The sequence below is a fragment of the Sciurus carolinensis genome, chromosome 9, assembly GCF_902686445.1.
Source record: "Sciurus carolinensis chromosome 9, mSciCar1.2, whole genome shotgun sequence".
In the NCBI taxonomy this organism is placed as follows: domain Eukaryota; kingdom Metazoa; phylum Chordata; class Mammalia; order Rodentia; family Sciuridae; genus Sciurus; species Sciurus carolinensis.
In genome coordinates, this window is record NC_062221.1 from 84,344,116 (window position 1) to 84,356,462 (window position 12,347).

General features: G+C 38.9%; 1 long non-coding RNA gene across 3 annotated transcripts in view; it reads right to left on the reverse strand.

Annotated features, from left to right (window-relative positions):
• Positions 1 to 12,347, reverse strand: part of LOC124992332 (uncharacterized) — a 96,146-nt gene that overhangs the window by 12,423 nt on the left and 71,376 nt on the right. The gene's annotated exons all lie outside the window — the stretch shown is intronic.

Consider the following 12,347-nt stretch of genomic DNA (forward strand, 5'->3'; position numbering starts at 1 on the left):
AAATCTAAATTAGTAGACTAACGATAATGATAAGGTTTAAAATCTAGACATCTCAAATACAAACTAAGCATATTGACATTCATTTTGAATATTAAGGATATGATAATGTCCTTAAAGGTTTGGAAGGTTCTGAAGAAGTTGGTGTCTAAAAAGTGTCTAAGGTTCTTTCGTCATCCATGAAGATGATAAAATACCAATGTAAGCTTTTTAGAACCAACAATATATCTAATAATTCTGTGGCTAAACAGTCAAAGAACTGTGAAAAAACAGGTAACTTCTAAAGGATTAGAGGGCAAAAATGATAAATAAGAGGGAAAAAATGATAAATTTGCCATAAGGTCTATAAAGAAGGAAATTTGGGGGCAGAATAGAATAAATGGGACAAAAAAGAATTAAGTCAGATCAGACACAAAACAATTCATACTGCAAGATTTGAATTACCCATATTCTAAAAACAGGCAAAACTCAGCCTTAACATTTAAGGATGCACACTTAGCAACAGAAAAGCAAGGGAGGGGATTAATGGAGAAAGTAGGAAGTTGTTTCCTTTGAGGGAGATAGAGATGGAAATGACTTGAAAAGGACCTGAAGGAGCCTTATGAAATCCTGGTAATGTGCTGTTGCTTGGCAAATCAGGTGGTCACCCGATGGACTTTTGTTCTGTGCTGATTTAGGTAGCATACTTCTCTATTTATACTATTTCCACAAAAAGCAATAAATGTATAAGGGAGACCTAAATGGACCATTATGGTTTAATCTTCAGAACTACATAAAGTACAGAACAGCAGAAGTATTATGTACTTGTTTCTATTTAAAGGCTCACATACTCATACACAGATAATTTGAGACATATATAATCTAATCTGGTCCACTGTGTCTTAAGAGCTGAGACTAGAACTCGGTTAATTATTATAGAGTTGTTTTCACCCAAGTGCTTTTTATTATGAGAATAACTTTTTAATTATACTGTTAATAAGTAATTTTCACCAATCTATAGCCCCATGTGGTGGCGCACAACTGTAATCTCAGTAACTCTAGAGGCTGAAGTGGGAGGATCATAAGTTCGAGACCAACCTCAGCAACTTAGAGAACCCCTCAGAAACTTTAGTGAAACCCTGTCTCAAAATAAAAAATAAAAAGGACTGGGGATGTCACTCACCGGTAGAGCATCCTGATATTCAATCCCTAGTACCAAATAAATAAAAATAATTTCCACCAATCTATAAATTAACCATGAAAACAAAGTAGGATTACTAATTGATAAAAATCATTGTTTTCAAACAACTACATTTTTGAATTCTTAATGTAAGTCTGACATTTTTAGCCAAGCCATTGTAAATTATTGCTAAATTTGTTCAAGATAGTTCAAATTTCTATACCAAGAAGGAAAAAATATTTTAAACAGATACCCATGAATTGATCATCTTACAATTTCCCTCACACAAGTGGAGTAGAAAAAGGTAAAAATTCATTTTCATTTCAGCTTGTTTATAGAACTTTTGTAGAAGGCTTCCCATCTGCATTACAATGGAATGCTACTAAAAATAGGAAGCAAATTTCAAGTGAACCAAATGGCTGAATTTAATATTCTGCCACAAATCACGAAATGGTACATTAGGCTTTTAGTAAGATGAACACTGGATTGGATCAGAATCCAACAATATGATTCACCTGAGATGTCAGAGCAATTAAAACTAAACAAGGTATGCATTTCAGATATTTAGCAAAAAGGAAATGACAACACCCATTCTGGACAAGGTGGGAAGCATTGAGTCCACAGTAGACTTCTGGGATAAAAAAACCGCTTGAACACATGCCTCTAATTTTTTTCTTATCTCCTTAATTCAATACAAGTTTAGGAAAGCGATTTTAAAAAAGAAAAAGACGCAAAGCAGAAAAACAGGCAAAAAACAATAATCAGTAAAATTTTGGAAGTTAGAGAAAAATGGTATAGAGGAAGTAGTAATTGACTTAATAGATCCAAGAAAACAAATCTCTTGTTAGTACTGGAAAAAATATGAGAGTCAACTAATTTATACCAGAGTGCTCACAAAGTGCAGTAACCCCTTTCAGAATTGGGATGAAAGGGAAACCAAGACAAGACAGACTCATGAGAAAGATATTTCCTGTAACCATCCAATACAGGTGGGATGGACCCCTTCCCAATTAAGGGGTGGGATGTCCTGACTGATAATGCCATGTACACAGTCAGGGTAAGAAAAAAGTACATTACTTAGTGAAACCTCCTGGGCAGGGCAGGATAACACCCATGCTGGTCTGGAATTGGCAGAAGTGTCCTGACAAACAGTGGGAGTGACTGGTCCTGGTGTACGAGGAGGTAGGACTAGAGAAGAATTCACCTCCATCTGGTTTGAACTTTCTTCAGTGCCAAGAAAAGGAGTACACTGGCTTTCTTATCAACTTGCCCAAATATGGGGCCAAGGGGAAGGAGGGGGTGAGGCTTGACAGCTCTCAAAGTTGTTTTTTTATTTATTTATTTTTTTTAATTTTAAATGGAATTAGTCTCTATTAAACTATTTAAGAAGTAGTTGAATTTCCCAGATTCCCTTCTCCACTTCACTTGGCTGAGCAATTGTGCTTTCTTTCTCGGGAAGAAATTTGGAATTTGGAAGCTTGTTTCCCAGAGAAAGTTAAAAAAAAAAAAAAAAAAAGGTCTGTGTTGATTCAAGCATAGGTTGGAGATGGGGTGGGGGAGGATTAAGTTCAGTACAATATTCTAATACTGAATACAGAGGCCCATGCCTCTCTGTTGCTATGTCACCCTATAGGGAGCTCGACTATCCTACAGGTCCACACTCTAAGCTCTCAGCCTCCATGGGCCTTTTAGATCCCCAGATTCTTAACAGGGTGTAGACACTCCCAGACCCCACAGAAAGCTATCACAGGAGACAGATTTCAAATCAAAATAACCTCCTCTATGAAAAGACATCTTGAAGTAAACAATGGGGCAGGGACAGGGAATCAACAAATAAAATCAAATGAAACAAAACTTACTAACATTCTCAGATAAGAAAATGCTGCATCTATAAAAAGGAACAAGATACTATTAAAAAAAAAAAAAGCAGAAGAGACCTCTTGGAATTGAAAATATAAGAACGAAAGTGAAGCCATTAGAAAGGGTAAAAGGTAAAGCAGAGAGAGTCTCCTAAGCAGAGTAAAAAGACACAGAAGCAGAATGGAAGAAAGAGGTAAGAAAAAGCTGATGGCAACTCCAGAAAGACAGGGATGGGGCAGGGACAGAAAAGAGGAAGAGCAGAAAACAAGGCAAAATCATAGAAAAATTTCTAGAATAGGAAGTAAATTGCTATAACTGAAAGAGAAAAATAGAACATACTAAGTAGAAGCAGTGGGCAAAAATACTCAAAGATACTTGATTTTGAAATTTCAGAAGACAAGGGGAAAAGATTCTACCAACTTTCAGGAAGAAAAAGGCAGATCAGAAAGGATCAAGAATTATAATTGGTTTTAGACTTCACAACAGGATGACCTACAAGCAAAACGAAAATGCAATAACGTACAGAAAATTACCTGTAACCTAGAATTATAGCCAAACTCTCAAACCTTATGAGGCCAGAATGACATTTTCAGATGTACACTCTCAAAAAATAACCCATCCTTCCCTTTACAAGAAACTATGGGAAAATGCACTCTACCGAAATGGAAGTATAAACCAAGAGACAGACATAATATAGGAAACAGGAGTTACAGGTGGGAGAGAGGTGAATGGATTTTCAGGATAGTGAACAGACATCCCAAAGTGCTAGCTGGAAATAGACCAGACTGGGGCAATATGAGGCTAGACAGATATACTGCAGGCTGTTAGAATCATTTTTAAACACCTGGATGAGTGCCCTGGAGAGGTCTGGCCCAAACACGAAGCTAGATCTTGACAACTGGCTGATAAATTCTCTACTTTTTCTTCTAGGTCCTGCTACCTAAATCAGTTATGCACATTTATTTCATCCCACTAACATGTTCTGCTTTGACTTACTTCTGAGAGCCGGAACAAGGTGATCACAAGCTTAGAAGCAAGAAATAGCAGTTCACTCTCCTTCTACCAATCATGTGATTCATACCTGGTTTGTACTACAGTCTTTTCAAATTCACAAACCATGGCAAGTCTCAGATTTCCTAGAGTTCACTCATGGCCTCTCCTTCTAAATAACCCAGAAGGCTTGTAAACTTCCAGAACATAGAAGTCTGAGATCTAGAGACTATCAAGTTCATTTGTTCTGGAAATCTTGTGAACAGTACTAACCAGAACCCCTTCACACAACTCATTTTGCATTTGTCATCCACATTTTTTAAATCTGAATATTGTTTTAGGAATATTATATACAGATACACACTTTCATTAAACTACCAAAACTATAAAGAAACTCCAGGAAATGTTTAACTCTAAATTCTAGACTAAAGTCTAGAAGATTCTACCAACTTCCTGAAAGAAAAACCAGATCGGAGAAGGTGAAGAACCATAATGACTTTAGGCCTATGGGGAGAAAGACATAGGGAAGGAAGTCAAAAGGGGCAGACTCAAGAGGATTCTAACTTCTATTTCATAACCTTGGGAGAGTCAAAGGTGGTTCATTTATTGTTCTTTGGATTGTACATTTGAATTTGACATTTAATTTCATATGCAGAAAACAAGGAAAAAAGAAAAAAGCTTACTCATACAGTAATGGAGTATAAATTGAAACCAATTCCCTAGATGTCTTAGCAACAAATATCAAAAGTCTTTAAATTGGCTGTGCTTTTTAACCCAATCATTCTACTTTTAGAAAATATTCTATGAAAAGTTGAACAATGTACAAACTATACACAAATACTTTACTAAATCAGACTTTACTTAACATTACCCTCTAGTGGAGGGTAATGACAGTTTAAAATTAGGAACCCAAAACACCCAATCTTGTGAAATTGACATTCATGCAAATAGACCATTGTACAGTCATTATATATGATGCTGTTCACTGACATGGGTCAAGTTCACATTACACTATAACTTAAAATACTTAAGAACGGAACACGCCACATGTGCATGCTCTCGTTTTAATCTACTTCCCAAGAATGGTTAGTATTTGAAGAACCTTGTTCAGAACATGCACGCCAGGAGGTTGTGCTTTTGAAGCAGCAACTAAAAGTGCTTCAGTGATAATTAACTCTATCAGTACTGTAGGATTTCCTAAGTAGCAGAAGAGATGCTCAAAATATTTTTTTCACTGGTGGAATGTACAAACAAGTCTGTTCTTGCATGAACAGGAATATAATAGAAGCCCATACCCACAAGGGTAGTTAGCACTAGCATATTTCAGGGTTTGCTTCTAGTAAGTGCAAAGAATTTCAAGTACTTAACAGATTCTTAAGAGTTCTAGTTCATCACCAAGGTTGCAAAACAGGTTTTGTAGCTATATGTGGTTGCTTGCTAAATGTATTATTTGGTTTTCTTCTGAGAAGTAGATGACTTATTGTAAGAGATTTATTGGGGGAACACCCATGAGGGAACAGGGGAGGCAAATGGAGAAGATGGAGAAACTTCAGACGATGATTAAGGTCTTACTTTGTAAAGGAGAAAGAGAGAAGTAAGTTGGATCAGATGGGAAGATTGGGGATTCCAAGAAAGTGTCAGTCAGACTAAAGGGAGGCCTTATTTCAAAGTCACCTTACATGAGGAGTCACATTTTGCAGCAAAGGGCAAGTGTGTGTTATTGCCCCCAGTGGTGCTCAGTGATTGACTGAGAGCAGTCATGGGAACCACGACCTCAGTGCAAATGAGATGGCTGCCAGTTAGTTATGATCCCCCCAGCAGGAGGCCCAAGTATTTTCATGGCTGCCATAGTATGTGTGGCAGAATTCAGACTGAGACAAACCACTTAGTGAATAGATCACCGAGTGCCCTCACTGATAATCTACTCAGAAACATAACTACTACAAATATGATGACTGTAAAAGGCCATGGTAGCTTAAATCCAGTCTCAGTAATATAGTTAAGTAGGCTAGAGCTTCAATGTGAATGCAGCATAATCTTTTTTTAAGTATGAGGTGGTGGGAACAAGAAAAAAAAAAAAAAGGTATTTTACTAACCACTTCAACAATTATCATGGAGGCACTTTGCTTTCTTCCCATTCAGGCCCTTCTGCTCTGAATCCCCCTATTCAACCATCTTATAAAGATACTGAATAAAAAAACACTGAGACACTAAGACACTGAATAAAAAAAAAAAAAAAAAAGCCAGAATTTGCAGTGTGGAAAGGCAAGAAGAGGAGAGGAACAGAGAAAGAGCATAGCAAGAAGGTCGTCGGTGGTCAAAGTACTTAAAGCTACCTTGTAAGTGACATTGCATGTGTTTGGGAGAATGAGAACAGCTGTTTGCCAAGTGGAGATAAGGAAGTATCTACGGGATGAAAGAAATGAGACATAATGTTGACAAAAACAAATATGAGTCTTTCCGAAATTCTAGAAATCTGGAGGCATAACTAAACTTCTCACGTGACTTGGGGCAAGAGTACCAGCTGGCCTGAGGGAGGCTGGAAGAAGGGCCAACACAATGCACAGCTCAGTTTAAAATTTAGTAACTCGAAATAAATATGGGAGAAAATATTTAACGACATAAATGTTAGTATTGTTTCTTTACACGATAGGGATAGCCTAACGTGTGATTTTTTTATTTTCCAACTTTTCTGCAATGAACATGAATTGGTATGTTATAAAGATATTGGGGGAAAATAATTTGTATAATTGCCTGTTTTCAGAAAGTAGACTGAACATTAAGTAAGATCTTTGTTTTCAGCACAGTGGCTAACACAATTGGTCAATTATAAAGAACTCCATAGAGCAGGTCAGTTTACCCTGAAAGCTTGGATACATTTGCAATTTATTCATCTTGGTAGGTATATTTACAAGACCATGTTAGTCAAAATAGAACTTTTTGTTAGAATTTTTTCCTATGGCCATTGGTGATAAAAAGTCCTTTGATTAGGCTCATTTCTGTTTTGCTTTATTGTGAAGTCTGAAAAAAAGATATTGCTCCAGATTTATCAGGAGTCTGTTGGTAAACCTGTGTACTATTATGTAAAATAATGAAGTACCTGCTGATGATTGAGACATTGGGATAGTCCCTTCTTCCCTCACTGTTACTCACCCTTTCACTTGCCAGATTAATTTCTCAGGTATATAGATCTGCCATTAGCAACAGCTGGCACTTTAGAGCCCTCCACTAGAAGGTAATGGAGAAAAGATCTACCCATTAAACAAACACCTCACTGAATGTCTCAGAAAATTGCACTCTGCATACATTTCCACAGATGCATTAAATTCTATCCTTAGATAAACTAGACCACTGGAAGAATGTGTACTGACAATAACCACAGTGTCTTCCTATAAAAAAGGGTCCCTTTCTTCTAGGCAGATCTCACCCCACACACAGCTACATGATTTGGTGTCAGGACTGGATTTCCATTTCCACTTACCCCAGGCACCAGGTGCCCTAGCATATTGTTCAATCCAAGTAACTGTCTAGGGTAGCCATGGTTTATGTGCTTAGAAGACCTTCCCTTAGTCTCAGGAGAAAATCCTGTCTCTAAGTCATGCTTCAGCTCTAAATCTGCACTATCCTCATGTCTCTCCTGCCACATTGGTTGAGGGTGTTAGACCAAATGTCTTGGGGAACTGACATAGGGTTGTCAAGTTTTATTTGAAAACAAAATATGGCTTAAAGTATTCAATTTACTAAATACAGTGATTTCAAAAGAAAGGGCTGATATTTCAAGAAATAAATCTGCCTACATAAGCCAGCATTTACTTTGATAAAAGGCTGTATCAGTGCCTAGGCACCACTGCCTGTCCACACAATGTCCTCTGTCCTGCTCATACCCCTGGAGCACAGGCTTTCTACAACCTCCAAATAACCACTGCTTTTGCTCTCAACCCATTTGATTACTATCTGTCTTTCAGGTCTCAGGCTGGAGAGCCAAGGAAGGATTCTAAACAAATTTAGGAGCCGTTTTTATTTCCATAAATTATACAAAAAAGCAAAAATGGTTATAAGACAGGTTTAATATTTAATCATATCTGCTAGACTTCACAAGAAGATCTTTATACCTACATAGTTGTCCAACACCTAATACATAACAAGTTCTTAAGTATTAAACCTTAAGATTGGATCAAATCAACATCCCTCGTACACCGTTGGACATGAGAGATCCAAGTTTGGAACCAAAGGGACCTATATTAAAGGTTGTAAAAGTTGTTCTTTGCCTGGCCCTGTTTCTAGCAACGTTAGACACAAGTTTATATTTCAGCACAGTAACTCTGTTGACTTTACTGGTCAGAGTATTTACTGTTTTTTTCCCCACCCTTTATTATAAGCTCTTTAAAGCTGTTTCAAATTCCCTTTCAGAAAGATACAGGGTGTAAATAAATAAATAAAAGCCTAATAATGCAATAGCTCACCTGTTCCTGAAATAAAATGCTGACATTTCAAATGTTCTTATTGTAAAGGTTAGATGATTAAATATATTCCTTTTCTGCTACCTCAGATTACTCAAATAAACATCAACCACATGCAAACCAGGCTTGGAGATCAGGCTTGTGAACAGAGGTAAATTTAAGGAACAGGTAGATATTTGAAATCAAGAGAAAGGAAAATGTAAGGTACAGCATTCTAGTTTCAAAACAAACAACCTTAAGAAAACCACCACACATACTTCCACTTATGCTTATCATATGCCCTTTTAAAATACCAAGAAAATCCAATTGCCAACCGAGGTACTTTCCAAAGGTTTTGGAGAAGTGTCAGGATTCATTTCTTCACAAAGCTTATGTAGATCAGCTCTTAGCATTCTCGGAAGATCAGTCTTTCTCTGATCTGGGCCAAATATCAGTTAAGCTTCAAATTCTGCATTATTTTCTAATAAAGGGGATTTAATACAAAACAGAGGTTAATAAGTCCTAATTGACTTAATTACTTATCTAAAACATGTCACCCATAGAGCCTGGTAGAACTTTACTATCCTGAGGAAAGTCCACAAGAGGAAGCATCGAGTCTAAGATAAATCATCTGAATTTATTTAAGAGCTCACCTAGAATCCAAGTAGAAGCCTCTTGGAGTTGTCAGCAGCCTCATCCTCTCACACATGACAAGAAAACCACAGCAGAAGTTAAAAGACTTGACTGGGACCCCACGCAAGGTGGGCAACAGTCAGGACGGAGCACTTTCCTCAGCCCTGCGGCCTCTGCAGGGGGCACTCACTGGCAGACAAGATCAACTGAAAACAAGTCAAGTGGCAAAGGAGAGGTTAACAGCTCTGAGAAGGAAACTGACCTGGTTCCCAGGCACATGCTTAAGCTCTAGGAAACTGTTACTTCATTCTATTAGCAGGAGGCTGTCTCTCGGTCATATCTGACTTCTCTCCATTTGCCAATGTCCTTGTCTCCATTGCCACAGAGCATGCTCAATCAGTATGCACAATGTGTTCACGCAACCTCCAGGGCTCAGTTCTGGACCCAGGGCTCTTTTGAGGGCAGGGAATGCATCGCTGGCACACACTTGATGAGCTACCTTGAATTAATCTAATTCCACAGAGCAAGAGACTCTGATAAAAGGCTTAACTGAGTACAAAAGCACCATTTTCAACCCATCTGGGAAAATAAAGGCACTTGCTCTTCTGAAAAGCTAAAAAAAAAAAAAAATGTTTTGGCACAGAGCCTGGCATCTTGCTTGGTAGGCACAGCAGCTTTTGTATTTGGACAAGTAGGTAGGAGGTTCCCCAGCTCAGAGTGGCAGTCTCCTTTTAGCGTGGAGACACCTAAGCCTTCCTGTCCATACCCGAGATGTTTCAACAGGGGGCAAGTGGAGCAGAGGCTCTGGAGTTTGCCCTGGTTTTGAATTCCAGCTTCAAAACTTATTAGATGACTGATAGTATTATAATCTAGAAGCTGTTTCCTCACCTGTAGAGATTCAGGTTGTTATTGGATACAAATAGTTGCTTTAATCCTAACATCCTGACGAAGTAAAATGCCTAGCACTACCATAAATACACAAATACCTGTTCCCATTCTATCACCTTCTCCTTACCTTCTGCTGCTTCCCAGCTTGTCTTACTTTGGGGAAGTTTTAAGAGATGTGGAGAAAGGAGCTACAGGTATAGCCAGGTTCAGCCCTCAGGCATCTGGGGCCAGTGCGAACTCTTCCCCATCCCTAACAACTTCCCAAGCCTCTTAGTCCATTTTGTGTTACAGTAACAAATGTCTGGGAATGGGATATTTAAAAGAAAAGAAATTTATGGATCTCACAGTTTTGAAGGCTGAAAGTTCAAAATCAGACATCCCCATCCATTCAGTTTCTGGTAAGGACCTTCAGGCTATGTCTACAACATGGCGATAGCATCACATCACAGGAGTGCCCGCAGGAACAGCCAGAGGAATGTACAGACGAGATCACAGGGCAAGAGAGAAAGCAAGAGACCTCGAGGTGGGGCAGGCTTTCATAACAACCTTCTTTCATAGAAATTAATCAAGTCCCACAAAACTTAACCAATTCCAGGAGACCTGCATTCAACCCTTCACGAGGACAGTCATTACCCAGTTTCCTTTTGCTGGGCCCCATTGTTTAAAGGTCCCACCACCTTTCACTGTGTTACATGGGGGACCAAGCTTCTAGCACATGAACCTTTGAGAAGCAAAATATATCTAATTACAGCACATCCCCCAACAACATTCTTATCCTATTTTTTAAATTAGGGGAGCAATGAATTTCAAGAACATTTAAAAGGGAAAGGAATCCACAAAATGGCAAAAGGAAAACCTGAGAATGTGAAAGTGAAGAAACTTTTTTTAAGGGACAAGATAGGACCATGGATTTGTTCTGCTCCTGATGACAAGAGTCATGGTCATAAGCATACAGAGTGTGCTTTTTGTGGCCATTCCTTTAGCCTCCTTTATTTCTCTTTTCCCTTAACCTCTTTCTTTGTATTAAGTCTTTTCCAAGGCATAATTATAAGAGTTTTATTGATGACGTGCTAGTACTGTAGGCACAAAGATGGAAATTGACCTGTGTCCCACACGGTTCCATCCAGTAGAAGTAAATGTATGCCATGGTATGTGCTAAACTCACAGTAGAACAAGGGACACTCAGAAGAGAAAGGGATGCCTCCTATGTGAAGCGATCATTGTCTCTCGTGGACAGTTGCATAGTGCTTTGTAAGTGGAGGAGGACTTAGCTGGGGTCTGGAGAGAGGTCAGTACAACCATGCAAAAGGTATGGTGAGAAGTCAGCTCCTATGCACCCTCAGCTTCAGTTTCCTCACCAGTAAATTAGGACTGACTTGCCAAGCTCACGGATATGCATTTCTATGTGGCAAAGAGCCATACCATATCTGACTTGGGATCAAGTCTTTTCGCTACCCTGTGGCTATCCCTTAACCTACGCATCCAAATAGGGGTCATGTGGATATCCTCTATGGACACCTGTTGTCTACTTCAATCCATCTGGCCACCTCGTAGGTCACACAGTAGCAGCAAGTTCTGAGAAGTCTCCAACCAGCTTACTGCAGATGCAGCTGAGGCACCTTGCCTCCAGACCACAGCACAGGGAAAGAACCACAGGGTTTCTTTCAACACTCCCCAACACATGCATGCATAACCCAAAAATACAGAGGTGAGGTCTGTGAGACACTGGGAAGGATGGATAAATACTCTCCGCCCTTGCTGATTGGTCCTGAAACACATTTCCAAGTGTTCCTCAGAAAATCCCATGGACTGAGGTAGTCACTGGTAATGGTGATCTAATCAACAATGCATTTCTATGTTGACCCCCTCTTTCTTTCCTGATTTTACTCCCCGTAAATCGAAACCCTGTTCACAGCACCACTAAACTACTGGCACTAGCCTCCCCACCTACCACCTCTGCAAAAAAAAAAAAAAAAAAATTATGTACAATTCAAGTCTGAGAAAGCTGCCTTTGAGTAATCTCACAGTTGGTATTTCAGTCTTATCTCAGACTTAGATTTCTAATCACCACCTGGGCGCCCCTGAAAACTCTTGGGGCACCATTCAATAAGCAAGATGCACAGTATTATCTTTTTTGCCTTGAAATCTAGCCTCTCCTGACCTTCTTGATTTTAGTAAGTCTCTATTTCTCCTCAATTTAGAACTTAAAACCTTCCGGTAACTGTTCATTCCTCAAGGATGTTCAGTTATTTCATCGTTCATTCTCACCATCCCTAGCCTAACTGTAGGAACTGTAATTGAAGTTCACAACCTCCATTGAACCATATCACCCGATTAACAGATTTCCTCCATTACCTCTGTAAACACACTCTTAGTTCCAG